Source organism: Crinia signifera, chromosome 5 (genome assembly GCF_055691185.1).
Source record: "Crinia signifera chromosome 5, ASM5569118v1, whole genome shotgun sequence".
NCBI lineage: Eukaryota > Metazoa > Chordata > Amphibia > Anura > Myobatrachidae > Crinia > Crinia signifera.
The window spans coordinates 227,279,391-227,298,216 of NC_139221.1; the positions used below are offsets into that span (position 1 = coordinate 227,279,391).

Sequence of the window (18,826 nt, forward strand, 5' to 3'; positions counted from 1 at the left end):
GTCGTGCAAGGTATTTGCACAAGGGTTTCCTACAGCCTGCCCGGTTTAAGTATCGGTCCAGACCCCCACCAGAGGTCTTAAATTGGCATTTAAGGAAATACATACAATCACAGTTACTTAAAAACCAACAGATATACTCGGTACACCTTTACACATAAAGACATGATCACATAACTGCACAAAAAAAATGTATCCTAGTTTGTTAATAATTGTTAGGGAATTTAGGGGCATATTTAACAACAAGTGATATACTGTATATGTTATCACTCATTATGAAAGATGAATGGTACTTCAGCCAATCAGCTATTGTCATTTATCAAATGCGTGACATTTAAGAGCTGATTGGGTGGAGCACCATTTAACATTCATAAGGAGTGATAACTTAAACATCACTCCTTGTTAAATCTGGCCATACACACTAGAAGATTATCTTTCCAATCTGGCTGGTTAGAATGAAAATGTGGAAAATTTGGGAGCAAATGACAATTGACCAATTGCTCCTAAACATAAAAAACAAACAAAAATGAGTCCTAAAGACAAATTGGTTAAATCAATTTATGAAGATTACTGTTTTTGTCCATTTTCCAGCATTTGGGAGCAAATGATTGATTGTAATTTGTTTCCAGAAATTTTCAGATTTTCATTCCAGCCAGCCAGATTGGAAACATAATTTTCTTGTGTGTATGGGCCTTAGACAGTAATGGGTAGGTACAGATGGAGCGCCTCTCTTTCAGCATTGGGGATCGTAAGAATGTCCCCGCTGGGGATCGCCGGCGAAGAGGCGTTCCATCTGATTGCGTCGCGCGTGCGTCTCACATGCATGCGTGTCCCAGTCTCTTGATGGCGGCGCAGTGGGTCCCTGCCCGTCTCCGCTTCAGGGAAATGGGCAGGGTTAGGGGGGGTCGGGGCGACAAGGGGGACCATCGGCAGCAGCAGGGTCTCAGGGGGAGCTCCGTTGCCTCGGGACGTGCGAGCGTCTCGTGCGCCCTCTGGCGGGAGCTGGCGGCTGGTGGTGGCTGGCGATATTTTCGCCAGCCCCTGCAAAGACAAGGCCGGCTCCATCTGTACTTTTAGGAATTATCTGTATAGTGTTACATAATTAGTGTTGCTATATAGATAAACTATAATAACGTTTACATGCACCAACCCATAGGAAAGCAGCAATAGATTAAAAATGCTTGTAACAGTCACTCTCATACCATGCAATAAACAAACCAATTTTAGATGATAGCACTATGTTAAAGGATAATATTGCACAATAAAATAATTTGTTGGAATACCTACCATGTATAACATCTAAATATTCTGTAATTTGCAAATTAATTTCCTTGATGTACATCATAAATGATAGTGGTTCTGCAGGGATGCCTTAGGTGGTTGGTGGTCCAGGACTGTTACAAATTGTTAATGGTCATTGTAATAAGCAAAACCGGAGCTGGTAGCACTAGTGTGCTCACTGTGTAGCACTTGTGTTTATATGTCACCTAAGGATGACCTACAGATGGAGTTGGGCTCATTCAGCAGGGGGGTCTGGTGGTCGGGACAACGACTATCCCCGGAAGGGGACGAGAGCGCACCATTCTGACAGAGCTTACCATCATAGAAACATAGAAACATAGAATTTGACGGCAGATAAGAACCACTTGGCCCATCTAGTCTGCCCCTTTGGTACTTGTGAGTTATCCGGGCGCCCGATTTCAAAATCGGGTCGGATCGGGACATCGCATCGCATCGCATGCGACCATCGGATGCGATGCGATGCGATGACCCGATTTTTCCATAGGAATCAATGTTAAAATGGACTGAGTCCATTTTAACATGGAATTCAGTGTGAAAAAGGGGTCCTTTTCATACCCCTACTATCCAAGTGGGCATGGAGTTGGATATAAACCTGTGGCGAGCGTAGCGAGCCACCGAGCCCGAAGCGTGGCGAGCGTAGCGAGCCCCGCGAGGGGACACGGAATACCGTCCCCTCGCGGGGCTCGCTTCGCTCGCCACGCTTCGGGCTCGGTGGCTCGCTACGCTCGCCACAGGTTTATATCCAACTCCATGCCCACTTGGATAGTAGGGGTATGAAAAGGACCCCTTTTTCCATAGGAATCATTTTAACATTGATTCCTATGGAAAAATCGGGTCATCGCATCCGATGGTCGCATGCGATGCGATGCGATGCGATGCGATATCGCATCGCATCGCATCTGATTGTATGCCTTAACTTAAGGCATACAATCAAAAAATCGGGCGCCCGGATAACTCACAAGTACCGCCCCTTTTTTAAACATGTTACCTCAAACCATATTTGATCCTTATTTTTTTGTAAGGATATCAATATGCTTATCCCAAGCATGTTTAAATTGTAATACTGTATTTGCGTCTACCACCTCTGTTGGGAGGCTATTCCACTTATCTACTACTCTTTCTGTGAAAAAATTCTTCCTCACATTTCCCCTGAATCTTCCTCCCTCTAGTTTCAGTGCATGTCCTCGTGTTCTGTTGCTCCTCTTCCTGTGAAGAATGTCTCCCACCTGTACCTTGTTAAAGCCCTTGATATATTTGAAAGTTTCTATCATGTCCCCCCTTTCCCTTCTCTGCTCTAAAGTATACATATTAAGATCTTTTAGTCTTTCCTGGTACGTTTTGTGATGTAGGCCATGCACCATTTTAGTTGCCCTTCTTTGTACAGTCTCTAATGTATTTATATCCTTCTGGAGATATGGCCTCCAGAACTGAACACAGTACTCTAGGTGAGGTCGTACCAATGACCTATACAGTCATACAGACGACTCCCCATCGCTCTCCGTCGGTCCCCACCGCCTCCCTGCACCCCCCTAACTCTGCCCGTTTCCCTGAAGAGGAGATGAGCAGGGTTCGCATCCCCCATCGCCTGATAACTTGGTCGCACGTGTGTGTAGGATGTTCGCGTGTCCCAGTCAGATGGACCGCCTCTCTGCTGGCGAGCACTAGCGGGGGCATTCTGGCGAGCCCCGGCGTTGGCTGAGAGGCACTCCATCTGTATAATTTATTACTTCATTTAATATTTTTTCCCCTAAATTTCTCAATAAGAAACTTTTATCCTAAAGGTGCCGTGAAAACAATTCTGATACTCCAGGGTGCCAGGATTTATAAAAGTTTGGGAACCCCCGGGTTAAGAGATACAGTGGTGGTGATGATGATGAAATAGTGTGCAAAGGCTAAAACTTTTACTTGTTTATTTAGTAGATACTTGATAAGGAACCCTTGGGGCACAAACACAAAATTAAAGTTGATTGTACATTACATACTCACTTTCCCCTTAGGAAACAAAGTTGTAAACAACCATGTGATTGTGCATGTAAGGTATCTTTTCTTTTATCTTTATGTTTTTTTTAAATATATTAAATAACAATTAGAGATGGTGTAACATTTTAGTTTTGAGATAAATGCATACTTTATTTGAAAATAGTTTATTCTAATAGAAATTCATATGTTAAACAGTACATTTTCCCCAACATGTCCAAGCACTATTTGCTTGATGGTGTGATATAATTACACTATAACTGTTATATTTGTGTGTATGTTGCTTTATTGCTTTTGATACAGCTTTGCTTTCGGAGTCAGAAGTCAGACTAGATTGTGTGTGATGTTAACGAACACATGGGAATCTTTGAACATCCATGTCGTGATTATAAAAAGATGCCACTAGAGGGCGCCTGGGCTCAGTGCTTTGGGAAGCCGCTGGATCTACAAGAGACTATGATGAGCTAGAGAAGGTGGATTATTCTCATTGTGTGTGTGTTTGCTGTCTTGTCACAAACCTCTCACTCCTTCCATCCCACTTTCGGCACTCCACATCTCCTTCTTCCTCTTGCCTGTCTGTATTGTAGTTATCCTTCTGCAGTGATAAGATCTTGGAACAGCATATTATCCCCAGGCAACCCTCACCTTCCTCAGGCACTGAGAATGGAGATGGGATTTCCAGAGGTATCCTAAAACTCATCTGCTTGCAAGATCATTTCGTTATGTAACTACAGCCAAAGGGACTGGAAGAGACCTACAGTAAAGGAACTTTATAAAGCATCTGGACTAGCCTAACCTTCAGCAAATCTCTGCAATAAGGTAAGATAGGAAAACATTTCTATTTATTATTATTATTTTTCCAAACATTTCTGATCACAGGCAACTTCCACAAATCTTTCATCGTTTAAAAACTCTCCTTGTGCAATCTATTTCTTATCCAGAAAGGGTATGGAAGGTAACTGATTGCAACATATACAGTAGCTAGGTAATGTGATCCCTAATGTAACCTTCCTGTATCCCTACTGCTCAGATTGTTAGCTGCACTTTATATAATGCTGCATATGGACACTGATATTACATGATAAGAAATTATTATGTTATTACACTTATACAGTATAGATAGACATTTATTTTAATTGGACCCTCTTAACATATTTTGTAAACTTTTAAAATCTTCAATGAGGTGCAATTTAAGGGAACAGCCCTGGCAAAGGGTGTATTGGTGACCCTGTCCTTACTGTACACTTTCCAACAGAATCTGCCTTACACATCTCCAGTGCTGGGATTCCTGTGTTATGTAAGCTCAGAGTGCAGAGTGATTACAACGTTGTGTACTGTATTTATCACACACACACATACACATGTAGTTGGGGGGGGGGGGGGGGGGGGGGGGGGCTGTAAGGCTGCACTTGCCTACAATGGTTCTGATTACTGTAGCTGATTCCAATCTAAAAGGTGTTTTATAAAATGCTGTGTAAACCAATGTCTGTACACTACAGTTACTGTGGTGTCACCATCATCACTAAACAGCTGCAACAGATTAATATATAATGTACATGAAAGCTTAAGTGCATTATGTCAGTCACGCACAGGACAAGCAATGTGCATCTTTGGCAGCAATAATGTGGCATGTAAATCATTCATTGTTATAGTGGCTTCTTTTCAGGGAATCTCATAAAGCATCGAGTTGTAAAACTTTACAGTTAGAAAGCTAACACTTCATTCAGACAAGCACTGTATGAATCACATTAGTAGGTGCCATATGTATTATAATACAATCATATATCACATCAAATGTATACACCTCCAAGCAGTGGTCGAAGTGGGGCGGTATACGGGGGTATGGCATACCCCCACTTTAATCTGAAGATAAAAAAAAAAGTTTTTTTTTCCCCCTCAGGATGCTCTCTGATCACTCAGCAGCACATATTGTGCTTTTGTAATACCCCTGTACAACGGGGCAGCCTGGCAGGGGACGTTGATGGACAGGGGGGTGTCCGAAGGTGCGCACTATATTCACTCTTTACTTTTCCATACCCCCACTTCAAAATTTCCATACCCCCACTTCAAAATTTCCACTTCGACCACTGCCTCCAAGTCTAAAAACTTGTATTTCCATAGCAAAGGTCTAATTACTGGAATATAATATTTTTGTTTATATAATGTAAATTACAAGTTTAATACGTAGCGTATTTGTTTTTAAACTGTTCTTCAGACAACTCTGTTTATTTTGTACAGCTACTGTAGTTTTCATTATGTTATATTATTTCATGTTATGTTATATTTAATTTAGGTCTATTTGATTGTTTTTTTATATTGGATTTTGTGTGTATGTGATTATAAAGCATGCAGCTTTCAACACATCAAAGTTATACAGAAACAAATAAAATAACCATTTTTTTTCATTGTCCATGCAAGCTAATTCTTTTTATGCAACTCTGAGGTGACTTTTCTGCATTTGTCGGTGAAATTCCGGAAACACAGTAGTTACACTATTCACCATAGCAACAGACCCTATGTGTGTGATTATGTACCGTGGACATTACAGTTGTACTTGTTTTGTAACAGATCTCTTCACTGCATATTGTAATATATAACACCTCACACCCCCTGTTTTATAGAGAAAAGAAAACTCAGAAAAGTGTAGTGTGATAAATGGCTACAAATAGAAAATGCACATGTCTGGAGTGAATCACAGTTTTAGGATGTGTGAGATGAAGAACTGAGAGTGATACAGGTGAATCAGAGATTGTTGCTGCTCTCAGCGGTATGAAACACACACACACACACACACACACACACACACACAGTGCTTGGGAGGCGAAGCCTTTTCTGCTGTCCCTGGCTTTGTGTTTGTCACTAGCAATTAGTGCTCACTGGCATGAAATATACATTGCATTCTTTGCTGATGCACAGCTTTATAACTACGCCTGGGTTTGTACTGAATGTGTTTTTGCAAACAGGCAGAAAAAAAGTCTGGAATATACATACAGCGTAAGTTGTTGTGGTTAAAGTCAGACTATTTTCACCTTGTAGAAAATGGATGCTGAGGAAGCACATTTTTATTAGGGCAGACAAAGTGAAGCAACAATATTACACAGTATATCAAAAAGGCCAAACGTTACCCCTTATTTTACTATTCTACATAGTTTAATATGGTGCTAATATAATTTTATACTTCAGTTTAATAACTGGATCTTATTTTGGATTTAAGTTTTTCAAGAAACATGATAGTGTACTCAGACTTTGTTAGACGAACGAGCTGTCATTATGCTGGAATCATTACCAAATGGAAGTGTTTCACATTTTAAGCTTATTGGTATATTTGTATTATTATTATGGATTACCCATCACCATTACAAGTTAACTATATGGGATATTTATCAAAGCTTGGCAAGAGATAAGATAATGACCAATCAGCTTCTAGTTTACATTTTACAGGCTGTGTTTGCAAAATGACAAGAGCTGATTAGTTGACACGTAGTGATAAAGTGGAAGGTGATAACGCACCAACCAATCAGTTACTAGCTGTCATTTTTCAAACACAGCTGATTGGCTGGTGCCTTATCACCTTCCACTTTTCACTGCTTTATCACCACTTTGTCACTTTACCAGGGTTAATACATTTGCCCCAGTGTTATGTACCAAGTTACCAAGCTAATGGAACTTAACTACAAAACATTATTTCTGTCTTTGTGTCAGGACTATGTAAATATGTGCCAGTCCCTCTATTTATGGTTGCTAATATGTATGCTATCCTATGAAAATAACTAATAAACAGCACATTATTAGGGATGGTCTTTGTTATTTTCTGTACTAGCATGCTACTGTAGAAACCACTTTTTAGACTTTTGTAGCAAGATAGCCACAAGATTTGTGTGTGGAGTAAGATAAAAAAGGTCATGAAAGATAGCACTGAGAGACTACCCTTCTCCTTTTAATAACTCACACTGATAACAAACATTCCCATGTATTAAATAAGCTGGTATACCCTCTAACATGTATAGCATGCAAGTAGTTTATAAGAGTGAATTCAGCATTGGTTCCTTGTATAATACCATCTGAGTAAGCACATGAGTACTGCTGTGTAATGTCCTCAACAAAATAGCTATTATCTTGCAATTAATGCCCGACTCCTACTACATCACATTGTAGATAGCGAGGCATTGTTCTCTATAGTGAGTTACATGTTCTTCTATTCGGGTAACAGACTTCTTATGAAAAATCTTGAAGGCTTACTTTATATAATGCCATCTTAAAATGGCATTATATGAGGAAAATCCCTACCTCATCCGAAATCTACAACGAGAGATGAATCTTGCCCAATCAGCCTCTGCACCCGTCTGTAACTCCTCCCACTCATTTGCCAATTTTACTGCCAGTGTTCAACCAACTGAAAAGACGGCCTGTGGGGACTTTGCAGGGGCAGTATGTTAACACATCTGCTGTCCCTGCAAGCATTTTTAATGTATACAATAAAAATATAAGTTGGTGGTATAGGACAATACAAATTATTTATGGTAATTGTAATAGACAAAAAGCATTGCTGGTGGCTGCCAGTCACAGAATATGTAATTGACATAACCTGTCCCTTATAAAATAACTGAACCTTAGTATGATGCAATGATGTGCTGGGACAAAAACCTGATACTCTAGGGTGCCATGTTTGAAAATAACTGGGAACCATTGGTGTAAACTTTTGGTTCACATAGAGTAACTTATCTGTGCAAAAAAATCAGTGATATCAGACAAGAATTGGTTGGCTGAACTAATCTTTTTTATGATAGTGTGCATTTGTCATCTTATTTAATCCATAATGATCCTTACATGTTATTCCCCCATTATATTGGGGATGGTGCTCCCTTGCTCATAGTTCAGTATGTATCATCCAATAGAAAAAAAAAACGGTACTTGTGTATTATCACAGCGCCCATCGCATCTCATTGCATACCACTAATTAAGGTATGCGATGGCATGCGATGGACCCGATTTCAGCCTTTTTTCCAGGCTGAGTATACAATTTTAAAATCGGGTCACATCGCATGCCATTACAATGGCATGCGATGCGACGCAATTTGCCATTGAGTCCCATGTTAAATGGCACCCACAGACCCGATTTTTAATTGTATACCCACCCTGATGGGTAATAAATATGTAAAATGCCCCCCACATTGTTAACGGACCCCCACTTTCAATGCCAACCCAAAGCGTGGCGAGCGCAGCGAGCCCGTGAGGGGCGGCGGTACGCGTCCTCCGACCTTTTCATACCCCCACTATCCACGTCGGCGTGGAGTTTCTGTTATAAAGTGTGGCGAGCGCAGCGAGCCCTGCGAGGGGACGCTCATTACTTCACAGGTATACGTGTCCCCTCGCGGGGCTCGCTGCGCTCGCCACGCTTCGGGCTCGGTGGCTCGCTGTGGCTCGCCACACTTTGTAATATCAACTCCATGCCGACGTGGATAGTGGGGGTATGAAAAAGGTAGGAGGACACGTACCACCGCCCCTCGCGGGCTCGCTGCGCTCGCCACGCTTTGGGTTGGCGTTCATAGTGCGGTGACGTTAACAATGGGGGGCATTTCACATACTCATGACCCATGAGGGTGGGTATACAATTAAAAACCGGGTCTGGGGGGGCATTTAACATGGTTTTAAATTAAAAATCTGGTAAAATCGATCATATCGCATGCGACGCGATTTTTTATCGTACAATGCCCTGCGATGGAAATCGGGGGCGCCGTGATAATACACAAGTACCAAAAAAACAGAAGACGGGGACTTGTATGTGGGTGCCGGATGACGTAACGACAGGGGGATCCCGACTGTCAGTATCCCGACGTCGGAATCCTGACTGCCAGTGCTCAGAAAGGGGGTATCCCGACTCACAGGGGCTATCCTCCCTTGTGGGGGTTCATGACCCCCAAAGAGGGAGAACAGAACCTGTGGCAAGCCTAGCGAGCCACTGATCCCACAGCGTGGCGAGCGCAGCGAGCCCACAAGGGGCTACTTTGCGCTCGCCTGCCCGCCTGTCAGAGCACTAGTAGTTGGGATTCCGACGTCGGGATACTGACCATCGGAGCACCATACCACACCCCTTGTATGCTGCACTCTGGAATCTATCTGATAGTGATGTTCCACTGAGTTGATAATTCATTGTTTTGTATATAAAACAACTGTTATTACACTTTCCATAAGTAAACCCATTGAAACGGTACGTTCCCTTTATGTGAGTACATCTAATGTAAAAAATACACAGTACAAATACAGTATAATATATGAGAATATTAATCACTAAAGAAGTGTACACACCAGTGATGTGCGGTGGTGGCAGTGTACAGGGAGACACTCCCACTCACCGCTAACGTCACCCACCCGGCCACCGTCGACCACCCCTACCACCACTGAAACCCCCAGTAAAAAAAAAACAGAAAAACACCAGATGCAGCCAGCACTCACAAGACATGGAGGAGCATCTGCTGGAGCTGGGGCACCTGGGGAGAGGGGAACTAGAGCTGGATAAAAGCGTCACTTCAAGAAACTTAAAAGTGCCTCTTTTACAACTTTTTTATCCCATGGCTTAGGCCCCCACCCACCCCCCAGCATTTCAGCCCCTTAGACTTGTTTGGGAGGCACACTAATTGGTGCCTCCCAAACTAATTTAAATTGTACAAATTACTAAAATAATATAAAGAAAATACTTATGACACAGAATACAGTATGTGTCATACTGTAGGTATATTATTTGTATTATTTGAAAAAAATTTACAGGGGAAGCACTGCCTCTCCTGCCTCCCCTGACTGCACATCCCTGGTACACACAGGACTTAGCCCCGGCAATTTTGATTGAGCCCCACGTGTATCAAGATGTAGTTAAGCCATCAGAGAAGACGGCTAACTACATTCTGCCAGCCCCGGGAGCCGCAGTCAAATACACAGTTTAGCAATATTATTCTTCTCTGCACTGACTATTTGGCCAGGGGATAGCGATGCCATGTATTGCTATCACCCACTGTGTACACACTGGGCATTTCAGGCAAACCTTCTTAGTAATGTTGTTGATGTAGTCAAAATTGCTTCGAAGAATCGCCCGTGTTTACATCGCTTTAGAGGCAATATTAGCCCTAGTATAAGATTTCTGATAAACTCAACACCACAGTTGGGGCAGATGTAACATGCAGAGAGAATAAGATTTGGGTGGGGTTTGTACTTCAAACTGATATCTATATTGTAGTGTAAAAATTGCAAATGACAATTGACCATTTGCTCCTAAGCATGGAAAACAGACAAAAATTTAATGTGAGTGTATCTAATGTTAAAAATAGAAAGTTAGAATAAATGAATGAAAGAATTAACATAAGTGATTAAAAACATTTTAAACATTCTATGGGCCTGATTTTGGTTCACTTGCAAAAGCAAATTCTCTATCTCTAATGCACAAAATCAAGTGCACTGCTGGTGGGGCCGATGTAACATGTGCAGAGAGAGTTACATTTGGGTGTTATTTTGTTTCTGTGCAGAGTAAATACTCTTTGACATCCAGCTTGAAAAAGGAGACTTTAGTTTCTCCGAAACGCGTTGCAGCTACTTCTGGGACACATTTCCTTCAACAGTGCAATAGGACACTTTAAAGAAGGCACAGGACACTTTATGGATGCACCAGCACTTTACAACTGAGGACTTTTATCCCAACAAGCCATCTGCGTTGGTGCCGCAGACCTTCTGTTAAGAGGCATAGCCCACCGCAATTTCTGCTTCTGGTGAGATCAAGTCCTTTATGTTTGTTGTGAAAAAGCCTGTGCTATCTAAGAAGTCCATTTATCCTGTTGGAAGTATTATCTTTATACTTATTTGCTTCATGTTTGTCAAAATAAATCTTCTTTTGTGAAATTGAGATTTATTGAACATCTCTTAAAGGGGTCGCGCTCAACTCTTACATTTGTTTCTATTGTCTGCTATCCAGAAGGTGGTGTACCTTCTTTACATGTTTGAGTAAGCTGCACCCACTTTATTTATTGCGCTCACCGGATTCACAATATTTGTTTCTACGATTGTTTTCCATGCTTAGGAGCAAATGGTCAATTGTCATTTGTTCCACAAAAGTTCCAGATTTTCATTCCAACCAGCCAGATTGGAAAGATAATCTTCTAGTGTGTATGGGCCTTAAGGGAACATACCCTTTTAATGTGTTTTCGGTACTTGTTTCCTAGCAGGGCGCCCAGTTTCACTACGTACGGTACCGTAGTGAAATCGCATCGCATGCGTGTTTTTGCATGCGATGCGATCGCATGCGATGCGATTTTCCTATGTAATTTATTCACTGCTATTCTCCCCCCCGCCCCCGGGCGGTGCAATAGCATCTCATGCCTACGCATTGCACCGCAAAATTGAATGCGATCGCATGCGATTGTATAGGGTGCGATGCCATTTACTTTAGTATACAATTATGCAAACAGTATCCTTGGGCGCTGATCTTAAGTGTGTCTCTCAGTAGGCCGGTACCCAAAACACAAAAAAAAAACACAACCGCAATAGTGTATTACCAAATGGAGTGTACAGTTCAATAGTATGAAACAACAGAATTTTTTAACGAGAATTAAGGGGACTCGTACCCTAGGGTCTGGTCTACTGTTTAGGCAGACCAAATAGGCTTTTGGGGGGGGAGCGGTTCTGTACCGTCTGATCCCAGATGTCCAATTCCAGTGTCACATATAAAGAAGACAAAAGGACTGATATGGTGTAATATCGTTTTGACACTCTATCATAAATGTACATCTAAAAGAACAAGCAGACTCGTACCATATTCCTTGGTCTACTGTTTTAAGGCAGACCTCAAGTGCTTTTGGGGGGGAGCGGTTTCACACCGTCAGATCTTGTGTTTTTTTTTGTGTTTTGGGTACCGGCCTACTGAGAGACACACTTAAGATCAGCGCCCAAGGATACTGTTGGTACCTTTTTTCTTTGTACAATTGTCTATGTATGTTAGGTGATACATACAATCTAACAGCAACCCAGGGCAGCGATTGACCGCCAGGTTAATCCAGAAAACAATCCCCCTTTGTTACTTTAGTATACAGTTGTATGAGATGCAATGAGATTGAGTCACCTCCCCAGTATCCACGCCACTCCGAAGCGTGGCAAGCGCAGCGGAACGCGTCATCCCGATCTTTTCATACCCCCACTATCATAGTGTGGCGTTCGCAGCGAGCCACCCAGCCGGAAGCGTGGCGAGCATAGCGAGCCACACAAGGGGACACGGAATACATGTAACGTATTCCACGTCCGCTCGCCACGCTTCGGGCTCGGTGGCTCGCTGCGCTCGCCACACTATATAAAATCAAATCCACGCCAACGGGGATAGTGGGGGTATGAAAAGGTCAGGAGGATGCGTTCCGCCACCCCTCGCAAGATCTCACTGCGCTCGCCACGCTTCAGGGTGGTGTGGATACTGGGGGAGTGCCTCAATCTCATTGTATCTCATACAACTGTATAGTAAAGTAAACTGCATCGCACCCTATACAATCGCATGCGATCGCATGCGATTTCTCGGTGCAATGTGATCGCACCACCCGGGAGGAAAAAATAGCAGTGAATATATTACATAGGAAAATCGCATCGGATGCGATCGCATGGCACACAAAAACGGCATGCGATGCGCTTTTCTTACACAGAATCGCCCGCTATTTGCTTAGTGGGTGCCCTGCTAGGAAACAAATACCGTGTTTTCTTATGGAAAGAATAATATAAGATGTTTTAAATACAGAACAATTCATTATCAACTCAAAGGAGCTTCACTATCAGATTCCAGAGTGCACCATACATTTAGTGATATGATATTAGTATTTTTTATGTTGTATTTGCACTTTATTTGTTTTTGTTGGGGGATGAAATTAAGTTTTATCTAGTTAAAGTACCAGGAAATCAATATTGGTGTGCCTAATCGTTTAAACCTGATACAATAATTCATGTTACTGTAGCGAATCCCATTTAATGATGTCATAGAGAAGATTCGTTTAGAATTCAAATCAACTCTTTTACATTATAACTTTTCAGCATTAACTGAGAAATATGTTCTCTTGCCCAACAATTCTTTTCTTATTCAATAAAATATACTTAGAGAGCTTAGTACTGAAAAGAACACTTTGATTTTCTTTATGTTTTAAGTATGCTTAAGAGAAAAGTGCCAATTCTAATTGAATTCCTGTGGTTGTTTATATACAATTTATCCAAACTACAGTTTTGATGTGTAATGTGATATTATATACTGTACACTAGTTTCCTTTGTATAAGAAAAAAAAAAAACTTATTGATTTGGATCTTTCTTTATTTTGCTTTTTTAGCCTAGCACAAGCAAAATTGTTTGTGTTTTAATGGGTGCACCAGAGCCTGATTAACCAATAGGTAGATTAGGCTGCAGCCTAGGGCGACAAGAATGAAGGGGGGGGGGGGGGGGCTTGCAGGTGACAGCCAAGAAATTAAATGAAGGCCACACTTATTACATACTTCTTAGCTATCACCTGTAGTGATGTACTGTGTGGGGAAAAGTTCTTATGGTAAAGGATGGCTGTACCAATGTAATTTGCCGATAGAACCATTATGTTATGTACATTGTGCTACAACACAACAATCATTGGGTCCTACATGCCAGTTGTATTCAACTTCATTACATGCACATAGGCAGACAAAATTGGGAGTCCCTGTGTGCCCATACACGTGTGCTTAACAGCACTACAAGAGGAGCTACATGTGTATTAGGCTAGGGCACCTGGAACCTTTAATCAGGCACTGGTGTGCAGTACCCACAGGAATCAGTAGAACATTTATATTAATTGTATAGCTTGGTTACCTGTGTTACACAGTGATATCAGCAGGAGAACTCAGAGCTCGGTGATTTTTGGGCACTGTCTCAGAGGAGAAGATAAGAGACAGCTCCGGGCACAGTGATCATACTGGAGACGGGGGCAGCAGAGAATGGGGAAGTGGTGGTGAGTGTGTGTGTGTGTGTGTGTGGGGGGGGGGGGGGGGGTTTGGGGTGGTGTCAGTGCTGATGTGTGTAAAAATGTTTTAAATGGGGATGTACAAAATTGGGATGGCTTTTATTTTTCAATGACTGGGTTTGTAGGTCACAGCCCCTTGCCGCCAGGCCACACCTCTACATTTTGGCCGCACGCATACGGCGCACATTGATGCCTCTCCTGCTGTGTATTAGAAGTTGGGAGGTATGGGTTGCTGGGGGCCCAAAGCATATGCTTTCACCTGGGCCTACCAGTCGCTAGCTCACCACTGCCCACCCTGCTAGGCTATTTAGGTTTGCGCCTTGTTTATTTTATTTACAATATTTTTTTTCTTCAATTTATTTGTGTCCTCCTTTTCATTGTAAAAAAGTTGGTCACCTTAGATGTACACATATACATGCCTCTTTTTGTGACTTTATTCTCAAGAAGGGAGATCTTTTGAAGATGGGATTTTGCTCATATCAACCAATCAGATTTTGGGCCAGATATACTAGGCTTGAAAAGTGATAAAATAGGGAGTGATAAACCACCAGCCAATCAGTTCCTAAGGCAGTGGCGTAGCTAGGTGCCACGGTGCCCGGAGCAAGGGCATGTTTCGCGCCCCCCCCCTGATTTGTAGTAGATGGGGCTCTTGCGCGGCAAAAAGGGGGGCACAGCCTAACATTATACCACACACACTGTAATGCCCATTGCACATTTTAGCAAACTTTGTAATACCCATTACACATAAAGCCACATATCATAATGCCAATTACACATACTGTAAGCTGGCTGCTGGACCGCGAGCGCCTATTGGCTAGCGGTCCAGCGAGAGACTTAATAGTGGCGGACAGGGCAGCTGAGCTCAGCCAGGCAGAGCAAGGAGCAGGCAGGGGAGGGAGCGGGAGAGCGGGCTGCACGGCTCCGGCGCCCTTTGATGTCTCGGCGCCCGGAGCTCGTGCTCTATCGGCCTCCCTACGCTCCTGCCTACTGTCATCTCACGGGCTGTGTTTGAAAAATTACAGGTTGGAGCTGATTGGTTGGTGGTTAATCACTCTCAATTTTATCCGTTTTCAAGGTTTAATACATCTCGCCCTATATATATTATTTTCTAGAAGGTGCTAAATAAATAAACAATCTGATTGGCTGCTATGGGCAACAGCCCATCTTCAACTCCCATCTTAGTAAATTTCCCCCAGTAACCCTAAGCCATCTGTTTGTGGTGCTTATTGGGTGGCGACGGCCACCATTCCCAAAAGTGGGGGCATGTTGGCATAATTTTCTGGTAGTGCCAAGGCTAGTGCGCCTGTGTCTTCCGACACAGATATTCTGTCCTCAGCTGCGAAATCTTTTGCACACTCAGATGACCAGTGCTGCAATGGTGCGCTGATGCTGCACCTTTAGACAAAGCACCGGATCTGTGATGCTAGCAGGGGGCGTAATTTGTCCTTAGAAGTCTCATGTGGCATTAGCATATTTTCACATCACTGCTGCGTACAGAGATGCTGCAGTGATACAGATAGTTTCCATCTCTGATCTACATGATTGAGAGCATTATATATATATATATATATATATATATATATATATATATAAAACAATGGAGGTCCATAGTGGTTTCTTATACACACAAGATACAGTAAATGATAGCCGACAACCTCTATTACAGTATTACTGTACTCCTTACAGTGCTAATTACTGTTGTGGCCTCAGGGGCTTCTGATACACTCTTAATGTACACTTAATGATATATTGCTTTACATTTAATACCATCTATGCTTCTGCCTTTGTATAATACATTGATCATCCGCCCACACAGAGAAATACACCCGTGAGCTATTTCCTACTAATAAGCCTGGATCATAGGAGCAAACAATGTGCAACCTAGGAAATCTTATTGTCTTTATTAATGTCCTTTATGTACCTTACTGACTGCAGTCATTTGGAAAAGGCTGACACCAGGACACAGCGCTATTCCCCTGGCTCAGACAATATTGCAATTTTTACAGTTCAAAACCAGGTTGCCTTTAATACAATTAAGAAAAATTCTACTACATAGATACATAGCCAGATTAAAGCGTTGACGCAGGGGATACTGTACCACCGGGCCCCCCTCTGTTAGGGCGCCCCTGGATGGAGCACACTGACATTACTAGCATTTCCCTTTCTGCAGCAACAGAAACAGCCAGCCAGAATGTGAGCAGGACAATATGCAGTGCAGACAGGGGCGCAGGTGTATTAGGTTTCATCAGCCACTGTATTATGCGCCCCAGGCCCTCCTGTCGTAAGTGCCCCCGCAAGGGCTTGATCCGGCCCTGTTTGGACATACTGACCATGAATCATAAGGACAATAGCCATGCATTTATTAATTGATTATAATCCATAATCTAATATTACATTTAAAAAAAGAGTATTCCAGTATGAATTATTTGTGATACCTTGAAGCTGTATATTATAGTAGCTGTCCATGGCACACGGATGTTCCAGAGGGAATTCCCTAGTATTGTTATTTTTTTTTTAGGTCACATGCAAATAATACCTGGAAGTGGAACATAACATACATATTATATTCAGAGGCAAAAATAGGAAAAAAGCTTGCGGGTTCAAATATATAAATATATTTAAGTTTTAACTGCATTAACATATACACATTTATATGTAGGCACATTTTTATACCATTTTATGCTATATACAGTATACAGTATAATAATTATTACTTGTGTATCTTATAAAAAAAAAAACTATCTTCAGTGTTTTATTAACACCCTTGTTACTAGGAATGAGCGGGTTCAGATTTTAAGAATCTGAACACCGCTGGCATACCTCCCAACTTCTGCATTTAGGAGAGAAAAGTAGTATATGAGAAAACTACACAGCGCTCGGAGAGGGAAACCCCTAGCAGCCCTCACTCCTTGTGCTTCGCCGCGTGCACTCCCGAAAAGGGGGCATGGCCTCGTGGGATGTCATCTTCACTCTGGCATTGGAGAGGGTAGTGGGTGGACGTGCTCTGGGGCTGTGGTGGTCTGGGGGGATATACGGTGGTCTGTGTGGATCTGTGGGCTATAGTTGTCTATAGTTAATGCAGAGGCCAGAGAAGGTTCTATTAGTCCTCAGGCCAATATGGTTAACTATATCTGCTGCTGGGCAAACCAGATAGTGCATTCACACTGAACGATATCCTACAGTGATGTCACCAGAAGAAGCCCTGCTATGCATGCAGTCACTGACAATATACTCAGATTGAGCAGCATGCGAGGATGACAGTGGAGGGGTCATTAGTGATGTGCAGTCATGTGCATCATTACATTACCGCTATAGCCTATACACGCTACTGAGCCTTTTTTTTTAAAACATTGTGTAGTGTGTATGGATATGGTCACTAGGTCTACAGGCATTGGGTCGATACCATTAGGTTGACATGCAGGAAGGTCAACATGACTGTAGGTCTGCATGGACTAGGTTGACAGGGTCATTAGGTCGACATAAGCATTAGGTCAACATGGGGAAGGTCAACAGTTAAAAGATCTACATGGGGTTTAAAAAAAAATGTAGCTGACATGTGCCGACAGTTGGTATTTCATGACCTAGGGCATGGTGGGAGAATAAAATAGTGTGCCCGAAGCATGGCGCGTGCAGCGAGCCATGCGAGGGGATGCGATGCTATGTATCAGTGTCCATGCCGACTGTGTTGAAATTTATGTAAAAAAATGTGAAATACCCCATGTCGACCTTCCTCATGTTGACCAAATGCTTGTGTCGACCTAATGACCCTGTCGACCTTTATACATGTTGACCTAATGCTTTTTGACCATCATGCTGTCTACCCAATGATCCATACCTGTGTGTATGGGGCTTGATTGTTGTTTGTGCATGCCCTGCCTGATGGCTGTGCATGTGTGAATATGTCAGGACAGGTTGCAGAAGGAAAGTAAAGGTTGGTACACACCGAGTGATTTATTCCCTTGGCCAGAGCCAGATAAAGGTCTAAATGGGCCTGGAGCTGAAAATTATCAAGGGCCTATTATGCGCAATAATAGGGGTTGTGGCCAGCACCTAATAATGTGTGTGTGTGTGTGTGTGTGTGGGGGGGGGGGGGTGACTAGTGTTCTGATTGGATGGTTTGCTCATGGATATGTCTCTATTTGTGTAAATACTTTCAACTAATTATATATAAAACTAGGTGATTCATCGCGCCCTACAGGCGCTCTTCACACCGACGTAAGGGGCTACGCCGCATTAAAGTTATAAATAAATTTTAATGTGAATTTTGTTTGTTATTTGTGGATGAATGTGTTTAATGTGTTTAATTTTGGGGTGTGTGGGGTATGGTGTTGGCGGGAAGGGGTGTGTTGGGTTAGGGATCTTGGTGGCTTGATGAGTGCAGTGGCGGTTGTTGGGGTAGCAGCACTGAAGAGGTAGTAGGCGGCTTTGTGGCTGTGAGGGGAGTGTGAGGGGAGTGTGAGCTTTGCGGTCGCGGCTGGAGGGGGTGGTAGTGGCACCTCTGGCAGTGTGGAAGTAGTAGGTGGCTTTGCGGCTGTGAGGGGAGTGGGAGCTTTGCAATC

General features: G+C 42.7%; 1 protein-coding gene across 1 annotated transcript in view; it reads left to right on the top strand.

Annotated features, from left to right (window-relative positions):
- Window positions 1–3,725: 3,725 nt before the first annotated feature.
- CPNE4 (copine 4) overlaps window positions 3,726–18,826 on the top strand; it is a 368,148-nt gene continuing 353,047 nt past the window's right edge. The window contains exon 1 of the mRNA XM_083188599.1: window positions 3,726–4,095. The gene's annotated coding sequence lies outside the window, so the exon portion shown is untranslated. The remainder of the gene's footprint in view (window positions 4,096–18,826) is intronic.